Here is a 15,251-nt window from a genome sequence, read left to right on the forward strand (position 1 = left end):
GGCCCAGCAAGCCCAGACCCCACCGAACCTCCAGGGCCAAACCCGCCATTGATTGGCCAACCCATGGAATGGAGGTGGAAACCCCCCTGCCTGTGGCCAACAACTGCCAGAACCACTTGAAAAGGGAAAGTCTCTCACTGGTTAGGAACTTCAGACTTTGGAAAGGTCAGGATTAATTAGCAAATTGGTTGCTTCGAGGTGCTTAGAAAGGCAGTGGAGGGGATGCAACCAGGATTAAGAGGCCAGAATGGAGAAGGTGGGTCTCGGGGCAGCCCATCAGCAAGCTGGCTCCCTGGGGTACAGGGGCAGCTCTCAGGTTGATGGTGGTGGGCTCACTCTGACCTGAGACTCCATGCAGGGAGCAGCTCTCACCCCAAGAGCCTGGGCCAATGCTCTACCTCTTCCCACAAGCACAGGGAAATTTCCAGGGAACTGGGACCTCCAAGCCCAGAGAGAACGCCTCCAAAATTCCTTGGGATCTTTTCTTTTTCTATGTGTCTATTTATAGATGTGGAAATATGCATGGAGAAAGGACTGGAAGGAAACACACAAAATGTTAACATGCTTATTTTCTTCTTCTTTCTTGGTGTCATTTTATTTTTTTAAAAAAGACTCTTAAGGAAAAAGATATTTTTAAGTATAATTAATCTTGATATAAGTGTTCATGCTTTTTACAGGAAAGTGGAAAGGAGAAATCAGAAATCACCAAAGCACTTCAACCATTAACATCTCATCGTGTTTTCTTTCACTGTTCCTCCCATGCAGAAATTTTTTGATGTAAGGCTGTTTGTTTAACATATCCGTGATCATCTTAGATTACTACAAAGCTTTTCCATGTGACCGCAGAATCACCATAACCATCTTTCAAAATGTCTATCTAATATTTATGCAGTAGATAATGTTAATACCATTATTCATCTGGCCATTCTCCCACGTTAGCAAATCTAGGTAGTTTCCAATTCACGATTATAAATAACACTACTGTGAACATCTTTGTATGGAAAAGTCTTTCATTTTCTTGGCGATTATTGTCTTCAAATTCTCACATTTACAGATATCGGATTACGGTGTGAAAATAGTACACCATGATAGTCTCAGTTCAGTTCAGTTCAGTTCAGTTGCTCAGTCGTGTCTGACTCTTTGATACCCCATGGACTCCAGCACGCCAGGCCTCCCTGTCCATCACCAACTTCCGGAGTTCACCCAAACTCACGTCCATCGAGTCAGTGATGTCATCCCCCATCTCATCCTCTGTCGTCCCCTTTTCCTCCTGCCCCCAATCCTTCCCAGCATCAGAGTCCTTTCCAATGAGTCAACTCTTCGCATGAGGTGGCCAAAGTGCTGGAGTTTCAGCTTTAGCATCATTCCTTCCAAAGAACACGCAGGACTGATCTCCTTTAGAATGGACTGGTTGGATCTCCTTGAAGTCCAAGGGACTCTCAAGAATCTTCTCCAACACCACAGTTCAAAAGCATCAATTTTATTGTTAGCAGTAAATAAAACCCTGTGAGTCCAGCCCTGCTGCTTTTTACAGGTTGTCACAGAGGGTGAGGAGAATTGAAAGACTCCCCAGCAGAGTTGGGGAGCTAAGGTCTTAAGAATGAGCTGCCTGGACCACGAGGGAGAAACCCCTTGTGCCACAAGTGGGAAGCCTTCTCAGCCATGAAACACCAGCTACATCTTCCAAGATGGGCAGGGTTCCTGCTGACAGAGCAGAGGGTAGAACACTCCCAGAGCTGGGGCCCCAGGGTGTGGGTTGGCAGTTAGGGTGCATGAAGAGGAACCCAGGAGGTAAGAAAGCTGGAGAGGCCAGGCTGACAGAGGGGCAAGTCAGTTCCAGGGGGGCGGGGACTTAATTTGTCCCCCAGTGAATCTCCAGGGACGTAAGACAAAGTCCTCCCCTCTTTCTTCAGTGTTTTGGAGCATTTCCAAAGTTTCTTCACCTTTCAAGCATCCCATCCCCTGGACTCCCCCGTCCTCTCTAGGCCTATGTCCCATCCACCCTCTCAGCCATTGCCTCCTCTACTCCCTCTCCGGTTCCCGTTTTTCTGCAGAGACCACAGCATCCTGTCCCCACCCAGGAGAGCTGCTGCATACACGGAGGGTGAGCAACTTCCTGTCCCTGCCAGACTCCAAGGGGCTCCTGTCTCCTGGCTGGTCCAGCCCCAGAGCAGAGGGCCATCCCACATTCACACACCTCACAGCGGCATGCTCACACTTACCCACACATACTCACTCCCACTTTTACTCACACTCCCTGTCCACCCTCCTGCTGACTCAGAATACCTTACCATGCTGCCCCACGAGAGAAGCAGGGTCCTGGCCAATGGGACCAGCTGGCTGGCATCCACTGTCCCCAGCAGCTGCAGCCCCCACCTCAGCTCCTGCCCCCTCCATGGACACATGGAGGACTCCATGGTGTCCATGGACACCAGGTGACACACCCAGAGGAATGACCCAGGTCCCTGGACACCAAGTGACACGTTCAGAGGAAAGACCCAGGTCCCTGGACACCAGGTGACATGTCCAGAGGAAAGACCCAGGTCCCTGGACACCAGGTGACACGTTCAGAGGAATGACCCAGGTCCCTGGACACCTGGTGACACGCCCAGAGGAAAGACCCAGGTCCCTGGACACCAGGTGACACATTCAGAGGAAAGACCCAGGTCCCTGGACACCAGGTGACATGCCCAGAGGAATGACCCAGGTCCCAACCCTCTCCCTCCACTCGTTACCTGGGAGGAGACCAGGGTCGTGGCCTCTTTCCCTGTCTGCAGGAGGCTTGGGTGATTAAATGACATAACGTGTGCTAAGGGCTGAGCAGGTTGAGTGCTATGCAAGTCACAGGGACTGTAAACAGACAGTTGAACATCCTCACGACCAGAACACCTCAGACGTCTAGCTGCCAGGCCAGCGCTGGGGCTCCGGGGCTGAGCGCCCTGCAGCTGCTCTCTGCGCCCACAGACACTAGAGCCAAAACCCAGCACCCTGGCCCTACCTCGTTTCCTGCCAGCCAGACATACCCAGACAGCACTTATCCCCAAACTGGGGCATCTCTGCCCTCAAACTGGGGACCCCAGCCCCTCCCACCCAATGGCTTTGATCAATAACCATTTTATAATGATTTTATAACTCCCCTCAGGCTTCCCTTGTGGCTCAGAGGGTAAAGAGTCTGCCTGCAATGCAGGAGACCTGGGTTCAATTCCTGGTTTGGGAAGATTCCATGGAGGAGGGCATGGCAACCCACTCCAGTATTCTTGCCTGGAGAATCCCACAGACAGAGGAGCCTAGCAGGCTACAGTCCATGGGGTCACATAGAGTTGGACACGACTGAGTGACTAACACACACACACGACCCACTCGGCTCTGCTTCTCTGCTCTAAATATTCTGATGCTTTTCTTCCCTCCAGTCCGGGGATGCATGCTGCCCGCCTCCCTTTTCCGGCCTCAGAGCCCCTTTCTGCTCCATCTTTCCCTAGCCTGTCTGTCCACACCCCGCCCTGACCACTCGGCCACTGTGCACCCCCACCTCCCCCCTCTCCCTCCACACCTGCAGCCGCTTCCCCTTACCTCCTCCCCCTCCCCAATCCTCGCCACCCAATCAGACCAAGCCAGCTCCCTGGAACCCAGCCAAAATTTCAGCCCAGGCGAGTCCTTCCTTGAGCAGTCCTTCTGTGGACAGGGTGCAGTGGGGAAGGAAGTGATTCCAGTGGGAGCATCAGGGGACCGGAACTGAGCGTGACCGGTGTGAACGGGGCACAGGATCCACACCTGCATCCATCCTGCCGGGAGCCCCAGATGGCTGTGGAGGTCTTGTTGGCTCAGTCCTTGCACTCTCTGGGGCCAGGCAGTCATCTGAGGGGTGCATGTTTGGGCAGACTGGACTGAGGCCCCCTGCCTGTTCTGAAATAGCTCTCCTGTCACTCTTGGAGAGACGCCCACAGCCAGGGGAAGACGAATGCCCAGCTACTCCTGCAGAGTCCTGAGCCCATCCCAGGCTGATCTGCAGCTGGGAGGCCTGCCTCTGCCCCCAGAAATCTCCTGAGGACCTTTCCATGGGCTGCAGGTGGGGATCCATGCCAGGGACTGGGAAATCTCCATCCTGGCCATTGCCCAGGGAGCACTCACACTGGCAGCAGGCATTGATATCCATCTGCCCAGGATGGCTCACCTTGTGTGGGCCTGCTGATAATGAATTCAGTGTCACCAGGTGCAAAAGACAAATGTCATTTACGCTGCTTTGTACTCTGTACAGCTTGGAAGCCAGGTTTGGGACCAGACACAACTGAGTTTGAAGCCCAGCCATGCCTCTCCTTAGCTGTGTGAACCCTGCAAGTGACTTAACCTCTCTGAGCATCAGCTTCCTCGACTGTATGATGGCGATTGCTAAGAGAACTTACCTTCAGGATTTGAGGATGAAGTCATCTCGTGCTTATGGAGTCAGTCATGGGGTGGGCACTCAGATGGTCTCCTAGGAAAGAAGTAGAAGTAGCTGCTGTCATTGATGTTATTTCTTTTTAAAAAATATCTATTGTTTATTTGGTTGCTTCAGGTCTTAGATGGGGCACACAGGACCTTTGTTGCATCTTGTGGGAATCCATTGTAGCGCGTGGACTCTCTAGCTGTGGCTCACGGGTTTCAGTAGTTTCAGCGTGCAGGTTTAGTTGCTCCCCCGCATGTGGGATCCTATTTCCCAGACTAGGGATTCAACTGGTGTCCCCTGCACTGCAAGGAGGATTCTCAACCACGGGACCACCAGGGAAGTCCTGATATTATTTCTTAACTCCACTCAAGGCCGTGTGGGAAACAGGGTGCTGTGCCAGGTGCTCAGGAGGGAACAGCAGCCTTAAGGCCCTGAGCCAGGACCCAGGGGTGGGATTCAAGCACGAGGCCTGGTCCAGGCTTTTCCTTATTTGCAACCTGGAGCTCACCCTCTCCCATACCCCAGAGACAGAAAAGGAGAATGAGCCCATAGGTGTTTGTTTCAACTCCCTCTCAGAGGACCAGCAGGTGAAGTTCTGCTGGGCTGCCCGTTTGCTTTGGTCACCTTGTTGCTCTGTAAGGCTCTTATCACTGGATAAAGGGTCACGGTGACTTGGCTGGTTTCCAGGGCTGGCAGGAGAGAGAAGACCCAACTTCAGTTCTGCTTCTCCCCCCTTCAAGAGGGCTGTTTCCTTCCATCCTTCCTTCTTCTTCTCTAAGAGGTCCCAGGTGGTAAATGGTGGTGGTGGTTCATGGTTTAGTCGCTCAATCATGTCTGATTCTTGCAACTGTAGTTCATCAGGCTCTTCTGTCCATGGGATTTTCCAGGCAAGAATACTGGAGTGGGTTGCCACTTCCTTCTCCAGGGGATATTCCCAACCCAGGGATTGAACCCACGTCTCCTGCATTGCAGGTGGTCTCCTGTATTGCAGGTGGATTCTTTGCCACTGAGCCACCAAGGAAGCCCCTGGTAAATGGGTGGGTGGATAAAAATCACAGTAACAGGTGGAAGCAGGAACCGGTTGGTGCGAGTTACAGAACCATCCTTCTGGTTTCATCTTCTTTTCCTATCTGAGTCTTTACCTGGCAGAATTAGATATGAGAAAGCCACTCCCACCAACCACACACACACCCCTCTTTTTTTACACTTGTAGCATCTTAATTTACTTACAATAAGATGTACCCACTCAAAGTGTACAATTCAGTGAGTTGTGGCAGATAAATACACCTATGAAACCACCACCATAATCAAGACAAACACCAAATCTATTTAATTGGCTATGGGTGACCCATTTGTATTATTCATGGCATTTTTATTGACAGGTGGCAGGAGCTCAACTCATGCTACCTAGGCAAAGAAAGAGGAATATTGATCTATGTAACTGGACATTCAGGAATATACCAGCATCAAGTATGGCTGGATTCAGGCATTCAAGTGACATCATGAGTATCCTTTGCTCCCTTGATCTCTAAGAAATTCTTTCCCTGTGTCTGGCAAGATGACTGCTGACATCCTACCTCTTTAACAATGCCAAGGGAAAGAAATGGTCTTCTCTGACAGCCCTAAGAACACAGCCAAAAAGCCTATGACTTGCTTTATTGTGCTATTTGCTTTATTGTGGTAGTCTGGGGCGGGGGGCGGGGAAAGCCCTGCAATATCTCTGAGGTCCACCTGTGCTCCCACCACGGCCAATTTCAACCATCATCTGAAGCAACTTAGCACAGAATGGAGACAGACATAAAGAATAGACTTATTGACATGGGGGGCAGCAGAAGAGGGTGGGATGTATGGAGAGAGTAACATGGAAACATACACTGTGGTTTACTTGCTCAGTCATGTCCAACTCTTTGTGACCCCATGGACTGTAGTCCACCAGGCTCCTCTGTCCATGGGATTTCCCAGGCAAGAATACTGGAGTGGGCTGCCATTTCCTTCTCCAGGGGATCTTCCCAACCAAGGGATCAAGCCTGGGTCTCCTGCATTGCAGGGAGATTCTTTACCAACTGAGCCACCAGGGAAACTCCAACATATACACTACTGTATATAAAATAGATCAGTCAGCACAGTTCAATTGCTCAGTTGTGTCAGACTCTTTGCCACCCCATGGACTGCAGCACACCAGGCTTCCCCATCCATCATCAACTTCCGGAGCTTGCTCAAACTCATGTCCATCGAGTCAGTGATGCCATCCAACTGTCTCATTCTCTGTCATCCCCTTCTCCTTCTGCCTTCAATCTTTCCCAGCATCAGGGTCTTTTCCAATGAGTCAGTTCTTTGCATCAGGTGGCCAAGGCATTGGAGCTTCAGCATCAATCCTTCCAATAGCTAGCCAATGGGAAAATAGATAGCTAATGGGAATTTGCTGTATGACTTAGGAAACTCAACTGGGGCTCTATAACAACCTAGAGGGGTGGGATGGGGAGGGAGGTTCAAGAAGGAGGGGACAGATAGTATACCTATGACTGATTCATGTTAAGGTATGGCAGAAAATAACACAATATTGTAAAGCAATTATCCTTCAATTAAAAATAAATAAATTTAATTTTAAAAATCTTTCTTGGGGTGGGGGTGGAAAACACCTTCTGTTATGAAAGAGGGGAAGGAAGTAGAGACTGGTCAGACAGAAAGAACAGAAGAACTCCACTTTATACAAAGCTGCCGGAACAGATTTCAGAAAGCAATCTTCCAGGGTTTCCTCCCACCTGAAACTCTGGTCAAGGGAACCCAGGGTCAAGAGAACACTGACCCTGACAAGGCTGGACCCCTCATAGAAACAGTCCAGTCAATATGCAGGACAAGGGTCCAGGCTGTGTTCCTCCCCTCCCTACCCACATCCCCCCGCCCCACCCCCGCCACTGCCAGTCACATTCTACAGAAAATTCAGGAACTTTCTGAGCCCACCACTTTCTGCAAAGCCATTCCAACCACCAGACCCGTGATTTTCAGCTTGTTCAGCTCTTTTAAAACAACCCTTTCAAAGCAGCCCAGAAAATGGGGACTGTGGCTTGATTTGAGGTTAAACAAATAAGTGCCATTTATCCACCAACACTCGAGGAATGAGATTTCTCAAGGCAAATTCCCCAGCTACGTGCTCCAGAAAAACTGCTGCCCCAAATTGCTGGGTTCCAGTCCAGCGTTCTCCATTTCCGAAGATATTTGGGTTGCTTTCAGCTCTGCTCTGCGCAGAGCACTCCGAGGAGGGTGGGGCTGGCAGCCAGGCACACCGCCTCTAGGCTGTGTCAGCCTCCCACCCAGCGCCCACAGGACCCTGGGAGCTCTTGGGTATTTCTCAGCCTGCTGGGAGATGGCTCCCCTCCAGCCCAGGGAGCCGGGCCAGACTGTTGGCTGCTCAAGGCAGACTATTTCTCTTCCCATGTTTTGAGGGCAGGCAAGAATGAGAAAAAGGAAGAAGAGAGAGAGGAAAAAAAAACAAAACAACTACTACATTCTCAAACAGATAAAACTCGGCTCTACCAGACAGGAAAGCTGAGCTTCTCAGCATATAGGGTGCAGAAGCAACTCGACAGAGAAATCTTTCTTCCTTTTCTCTCTGAGAAACATTGGTCTTTGTGCCCTTGCTGGAAATCTGGGCCAAGAGTTTCAGATCTCCCTACTCTAAGCAGGAGGTACCCTGTAGCAAAAACAATGCTGCTGCCGTTGCTGCTGCTGTTTAGTCACCAAGTTGTGTCCAACTCTTTGTGACCCCATTGACCATGGCCCGCCAGGCTCCTCTCCATGGGATTCTCCAGGTAAGAATACTGGAGTGGGCTGCCTTTTCCTTCTCCAGGGGATCTTACCGACCCAAGGTTTTAACCCATGTCTCCTGCTTGGCAGGTGAATCCTTTACCACTGGGCCACCTGGGAAGCCCATAACTTACCTGAAATGTGCTCAGACCACTTACATTAGCCTACAATTGGGTAAACAGTGCTCCCCAAACATGCCATTTGCTCCCCTGCCTTTCCCAGCTATGCGTCTGACTAGTTTCAGCTGATGAAATTGAGCAGAAGGGATGCATGCCATGGCCAGGCTGAGGCAGTAAATCGCCCAGGCCCCCACCTCTAGTCCACTCTGACAATGGAAGAGTGTTCCAGATGGCACACTTCTGCCCAACATCTTCTGCCTGGGTCCCTGCATGAGCTTGTGGAGCAGAACTACCTGCCGATGTGCTGGGATATACAGCGTGATCAAGAAATAAATCCTCGGGACTTCCCTGGTGTCCAGTGGCTAAAACTCCGAGCTCCCACTGCCAGGATCCCAGGTGTATTCCCTGGTCAGGCAACTAGATCCCATATATGTTGCAACTAAGAGTTCGCATGCTGCAACTAAAGACTCTGTATGCCACAAGAAGGACTGAATGTTTCACATGCTGCAACCAAGACCTAGCACAGCCAAATAAATAAATTAAAAGAAATATTAAAAAGAGAGAGAGAAAGAAACCCTTATTGTGTTTAGCCACTAAGACCCAGTGTTGGTTCGTTACTGCCCCATTACCTGGCATGCCCTGACTGATTCAGGCTCTGCTGCACTTTGCCATGTTGTTCGCTGGGAGAGACCAGTGTAGGAGACGTGGAAAAGCATACTTCCTCCCCTTCTGGCCAACAGCCTTCACCAAAGAAGTGATTACGTTCAGGGGCCTACAGTTCCCTGTCTCACCAAAGATTTAAGGAACTTCTCAGGTTTCGGCCTGGGTCTGTGCCTTCCTTGGAATTCTCCACGGCACTTGGCTGAGCATGAACACAGAAGTGGTCACCACTCACACTGTCCCATTTCACTATCACTGGTGGTCCCCCGTGAGGTGGGTGGGAATGGCTTAATTCCTATTTTAAAGATGAGAATATTGAAGCTCGGAAGGAGTCAATATCCTCCTAAGGTTGCACAGCTATTTAAGGAACTTGAATCTAGGTCTGCGCCTCTTGCCACACCATATTTCTCAAAATGTAGCTCACAGACTCCAAGGTGGGGCCTGAGAATCTGCATTTTCAGAGCTCCTCCAGCAATAATGATGCTCACTGAATCTGAGCATAAGACTTCACACCATACTCCACTGCCTCTTCTGTCAGACGAAGCCAGCATAGGAGCAACGCGATTTGAGGGGTAGAGAAAAGGACCACCTCCCCAGCCAAAACCACCACAACAAAATGTCTTCCTGGCCAGGCTGCTATTTGTGAAATTCTCCCCAATGAGCCATTTCTTTGATTTTTCCCAGCTAGGCACAACCATCTGCAAGACATCACTCTTCAAGGTACATTTCTGCAGGGAAGCAAGACCTTTCTCTGAAAGCAGGGATGCAGCTGGAGGCTGCAGGCAGGGAGGTCTGCAGGAGGAGGCTGGGCCTTGTGTGGTGGGGGTGGGAGGAGGGCTCCCAGGAGGAGATGAAAAAAATGCACCTGCAGGAGGCGGTTAAAACCTCACGCACACATGCACACACAAGAAAGAGTCAGACAGAAATGGAGAGGAGTCTCAGTCTTACTATTCACTACCTCGGTGAACTTGCAAAAGTGACTTCATCTCTCTGAGCTTCAGTTTTCTAATCTGCGAAATGGCACTACTCACAGAGCCTACCTGCAGTTAGGTTGCTGTCAGAATCAAATGCAATTGAACACTGACGACAGTTACTATTTATCCATCCCTTACCAACTGCCAGCAGCCATTCTAAGTGATTTACACACATTAGCTCATTTAAGCATCGCCATTACCTTACGATGTGGTGATGATCCTTAGTGAAAGTGAAAGTGTCAGTGGCTCAGTTGTGTCCAGCTCTTCATGACCCCATGGACTGTAGCCTGCCAGGCTCCTCCGTGGAATTTTTTGTTCATGGAATTATCCAGGCAAAAATTCTGGAGTGGGTTGCCATGCCTCCTCCAGGGGATCTTCCCGACCCAGGAATCAAACCTGGCTCTCTTACATCTCCTGCACTGGCAGGCAGGTTCTTGGCATATTATTGGCAATAGATATTACTGTCTCCATTTTACAGATGAGGAAAATGGGCCTAGAGAAGTTTAATGACTTGTGGTAAGTCAGTAGCACAGTGCTGCTTCAATCCGTTGTCAATTTGAATCTAGAGCCACTTATGACACATGATGGTGAGCCAGGACTTTTAAATTCAACCCCAAAGTATTCAACCCTCAATATTTTGGCTACCTGATGTGAAGAACTGACTCACTGGAAAAGACCCTGATGCTGGGAAAGATTGAAGGCAGGAGGAGAAGGGGATGATAGAGGATGAGATGGTTGGATGGCATCACCGACTCGATGGACATGGGTTTGAGCAAACTCCGGAAGTTGGTGATGGACAGGGAAGCCTGGTGTGCTGCAGTCCATGGGGTGGCAAAGAGTCAGACATGACTGAGCAACTGAACTGAACTGAACCCCAAGATAAAGTTGCCTGTCCCTCATTCATTCCTCCATGTGCTGAGTGTTTCTGAATGGTTATTCTATGCCAGAGACTGGCTTAGGAAATGTGGCAACTCAGTGTCATTCTATTCTATTCTGCAGCTTCATTCTATTCTGCAGCAATGCAGATCTATATCAATAGTATATTTGGAGAGATTTCTATTGTCCCCAGGATCTAGCCGACCATCAGCCCCAGGGTTGATCTGCAGGGCTAGGGGGACTCAGCCTCCTCCTGGGAGAATCCAGGCTCTGGGTGTTTCAGGAAATGTCTGACCTGCCAGGTTTCCGTGTGACTGATCAGTTAGAGCTGAGGAAGGGGGTGGGCCGAGAGGGGAGGTTTCCCGTCAGCCCAGCTTTTGTCTCTCACATGAGCCCGAGACAGACAAACCACAACCACAGACTCGACCAGCTGTGGAAGCATCGAACAGGAAACCCAGAACATCTGGTGCTTTACTTCCTCTGAAGGCTGTGTGTGTGTGTGTGTGTGTGTGTGTCAGCCTGTGTGCATGTCTGTTTTCTCTCCCTCTGTTGTTTAGCGGGACGGGGATGCAGACAGGGTTGGAAACCACAGGTCTTGTGGTGACAAGGGAGCCAGACACTCGCTCCCCAGCCCTTATGGTGCCTCATCCCTCCCCGACGGTGACCCAGGATCTGACCTAACCTCACAGGCCACCCTCCAACACCTAATGTGAAGCCTCCACACACTTCAAGAAAACGATTTGTTTTTTTTCCTTTTGGATTTGAGTGGTTTAAGAGGAACTTGTTTGCAGATGAAGTGGGAGAGTTCTGCTTAAACCTAACTTGGCCTCAGCATGACTGTGTGTGTTAGTTGCTCAGTCATGGCCTCAGCATACAGACCCACAAAAAGCTGCGCCTGGATGACAGCTGTCTCTGAAATAACTTGAGCAGAATCTGTGGATGACCTCTGAGGCTGTGTGCTGGTCAGAGGGCTGTTTTCCCACTAGTGGTGTTGTCCTATGTGTAAGGCCTGAAAAGACAGGCACTGAGAAAGGAAGAAACATAAAGAAGTGCAAAGAAAAGCCCCCTCAGCCAACACATAGCACGAGGTAGGCCTGTTGTCTTTAGGAGGTAGGATTATGCTCATTTTTACAAATCATAAAATTGAGATGCAGAGGAGGCTCATAACTCACCCCTGGATCATTCAGCAAGTCAGGAGCAGGGCCAAGTTTCAATCAAGTCTGACTCCTGGCTGCACCATATCTCCTAGATCTCACTTCATTCTTCAGTGAACAGTAATCATGCCCAGCACACAACTGGTGCTCAAAGTGATGTTTCTGGAATGAGTCAATGAAATGAGCTATCACTGATGGCAAGGGCTGTCATCATCATTGTATCCTCTGGGGCTCAGCACCCCTGGGTGCTTCCAAAGTTCCTGAACAGTGACATTTCATTTACCTGGAGGTCATTTACCTAGCCAGGACAACTGCTTAGATCCTGGCTAAAAATCTGAAAGAAGGTAGAAGGAACCACAAGCTGTCAACAGAAGTCACAAATCCTTAAAAGTTCAAATACTTAACTCAAGAGAACTTTTCAGGCTCTCAGTCACAGTTGGGTTACCCTTAATTTACCTATTTCCAAAGAAGGCTGAGCACCAAAGAATTGATGCTTTCAAATTGTGATGCTGGAGAAGACTCTTGAGAGTCCCTTGAACAGCAAGGAGATCAAATAAGTCAATCTTAAAGGAAATCCACCCTGAATATTCACTGGAAAGACTGATGCTGAAGCTGAAGCTCCAATACTCTGGCCATGTGATGCGAAGAGCGGACTCATTGGAAAAGACCCTGATGCTGGGAAAGATTGAGGGCAGGAGGAGAAGGGGGTGACAGAGGATGAGGTGGTTGGATGGCATCGCTGATTCAATGGACATGAGTTTGAGCAAACTCTGGGAGATGGTGAAGGACAGGGAAGCCTGGCCTGCTGCAGTCCGAGGGGTCGAAAAGAGTCAGACATAACTGAGTGACTGAACAACAAGTGTTAAACTTGTTAAAGTGTTAAAAAGTCTGCTTGCTGACCTTACAAAGCACTGGCTTAGAAAGGAGATGGTCTGCTAGAGCAAACTTGCTGGAAACACAATCTGGGAATTCAACTAGAATTTTCAAGAGTAGAAATTATTACAGGAATTAGATACACTTCAGCAACAGCTAGATTCACTGAATATGAAAAAAGAGAGCTTGGAATCTGTAAGTATAAAATGAAGTAAAAGTTTTCATATTACTCAGCTACAAAAGGTAATTCAGTTGAGTGTATTAATGGAACTCATTCAGGTATATATTTATTTTGTAGTTTACTAACAGGAGAATAATATATTTTTTTTCCCATTCAGGACTTCAACTATCCTAGTTTAGTAAAAAAGTAGATTCAGTGGGCATGGAAGCCCCACGCCAGTGTTTTTGCCTGGAGAACCCATGGACAGAGGAGGCTGGCAGGCTGCAGTCCAAAGGGTCTCAGAGAGTCGGGACATGACTGAAGCAACTTAGCACATCATGGCAGATTCTGTTATTGAGTACCTACCTGTACAAAAATCACGGTGCCTGCTGAGGCACACAAAATCTAATGGTAATTTTAAAACATGTGAACAAGAGACTAAAAACAAATGAAAAAGGGGAGGTCAGTTCGTTAAAAATGTAAAAGCTCACATTTGCTTTATTTATCTAAAGCATTTTGAGGGCTTCCCTGGTGGCTCAGAGGTTAAAGTGTCTGCCTGGAATGCAGGAGACCTGGGTTCGATCCCTGGGTCGGGAAGATCCCCTGGATAAGGAAATGGCAACCCACTCCAGTACTCTTGCCTGGAGAATCCCATAGATGGAGGAGCCTAGTAGGCTACAGTCCATGGGGTCGCAAAGAGTCAGACACGACTGAGCGAAAAGCATTCAAGGTGTCATTAAGGATGCAACGGCACCAGGGACACGACTGAGCAACTTCACTTTCACTTTTCACTTTCATGCATTGGAGAAGGAAATGGCAACCCGCTCCAGTGTTCTTGCCTGGAGAATCCCAGGGATGGGGGAGCCTGGTGGGCTACAGTACATAGGGTCGCAAAGAGTCGGACACAACTGAGCGACTAACACACACACACACACACACACACACACACTCACACCAGTGTTCTTGCCTGGAGAATCCCAGGGACAGGGGAGCCTGGTGGGCTGCCGTCTATGGGGTCGCACAGAGTCGGACACGACTGAAGCGACTTAGCAGCAGCAGCAGCAGCACCAGGATCGGCAAGAGACAGGAGAGACAAACTGTCTGATTCTCAGGTATCTGCCCTTCAGTTCAGTTCAGTTCATTTCAGTCGCTCAGTCATGTCCGACTCTTTGTGACCCCATTAACTGCAGCACGCCAGGCCTCCCTGTCCATCACCAACTCCCAGAGATCACCCAAACTCTTGTCCATCGAGTCGGTGATGCCATCCAGCCATCTCATCCTCTGTTGTCCCCTTCTCCTCCTGCCCCCAATCCCTCCCAGCATCAGAGTCTTTTGCAATGAGGCAACTCTTCGCATGAGGTGGCCAAAGTATTGGAGTTTCAGCTTTAGCATCAGTCCTTCCAAAGAACACCCAGGACTGATCTCCTTTAGAATGGACTGGTTGGATCTCCTTGCAGTCCAAGGGACTCTCAAGAGTCTTCTCCAACACCCTTAGGCCCGTAGAAAGCCAGATGGAACTGAAGCAAATCTCTGATGGCTTCTCTGGCTAAAATTAAAGGCATAGCAGCACAGGCACGCAGACTTTAAGAGTGCTCGCTCACAACTTGGTGTTTAAGAACTACACAGGCGCCAACCTGAAATAACACATGCGCAGTGTCCGAAGTATTGCTCGTTTTCATACCTGCGGGCAGGCTGAGCCCTCTTCTGCGCTGGAGCTGATGTCATGCAAGCGCCGGGGGTACATGACGTCATCCGAGCGCGCCTCCCACGGTACCCAAGCCCTGGGCTCAGACAAAGGCGTTGCTGTGGAGACGGGGTGTTGAGCCCCGTCCCCGATACGAGATTGGAGGAGAGCGGGTCAGCTGATGTTGGTAAGCTTTCCGAAAGCTTGCGGGCGGCGCTGTAGGTCTCTGTGTGCATGGGTTCCCCTGGCAACTTAGACGCCTTCTTGAAGTTCGCCGGCGACTTCCAGGAACCCCCCAAAATTAGAGTCAGAGCCCAAAATTTAATTTGAAGGGTTTCTTGACTTAAGGTAGTAAATTTCGGTTGTACCTCTGGTCCAAGTAAAGTAAAAATTCAAACTGCCCTAGATCCTATTGTGGGCCGGGCAGAGAGACCCCAGTAAGGCTTAAATTTATCACTTATGCAGCGTAGGGATGGGAAGAAGACTCTGGACCAGACGACTTAGTCCTGGGGGGTAACCTAACC

The 15,251-nt window shown here is 49.6% G+C and overlaps 1 long non-coding RNA gene across 2 annotated transcripts; it reads right to left on the reverse strand.

The window, feature by feature from the left end:
* Window positions 1-549: 549 nt before the first annotated feature.
* On the reverse strand, window positions 550-14,827 carry LOC138991272 (uncharacterized). 2 transcript variants are annotated; one of them, XR_011467284.1, is made up of 4 exons: window positions 14,725-14,770; window positions 12,029-12,172; window positions 4,401-4,471; window positions 550-1,736 (listed from the first exon to the last, which is right to left on the reverse strand). It is a non-coding gene; the product is annotated as an uncharacterized lncRNA (long non-coding RNA). The 2 variants fall into 2 exon arrangements; XR_011467283.1 differs by lacking the exon at window positions 12,029-12,172 and having other exon boundaries at window positions 551-1,736; window positions 14,725-14,827.
* Between the last annotated feature and the right edge of the window lie 424 nt (window positions 14,828-15,251).

The sequence above is a fragment of the Bos mutus genome, chromosome 16, assembly GCF_027580195.1.
Source record: "Bos mutus isolate GX-2022 chromosome 16, NWIPB_WYAK_1.1, whole genome shotgun sequence".
In the NCBI taxonomy this organism is placed as follows: domain Eukaryota; kingdom Metazoa; phylum Chordata; class Mammalia; order Artiodactyla; family Bovidae; genus Bos; species Bos mutus.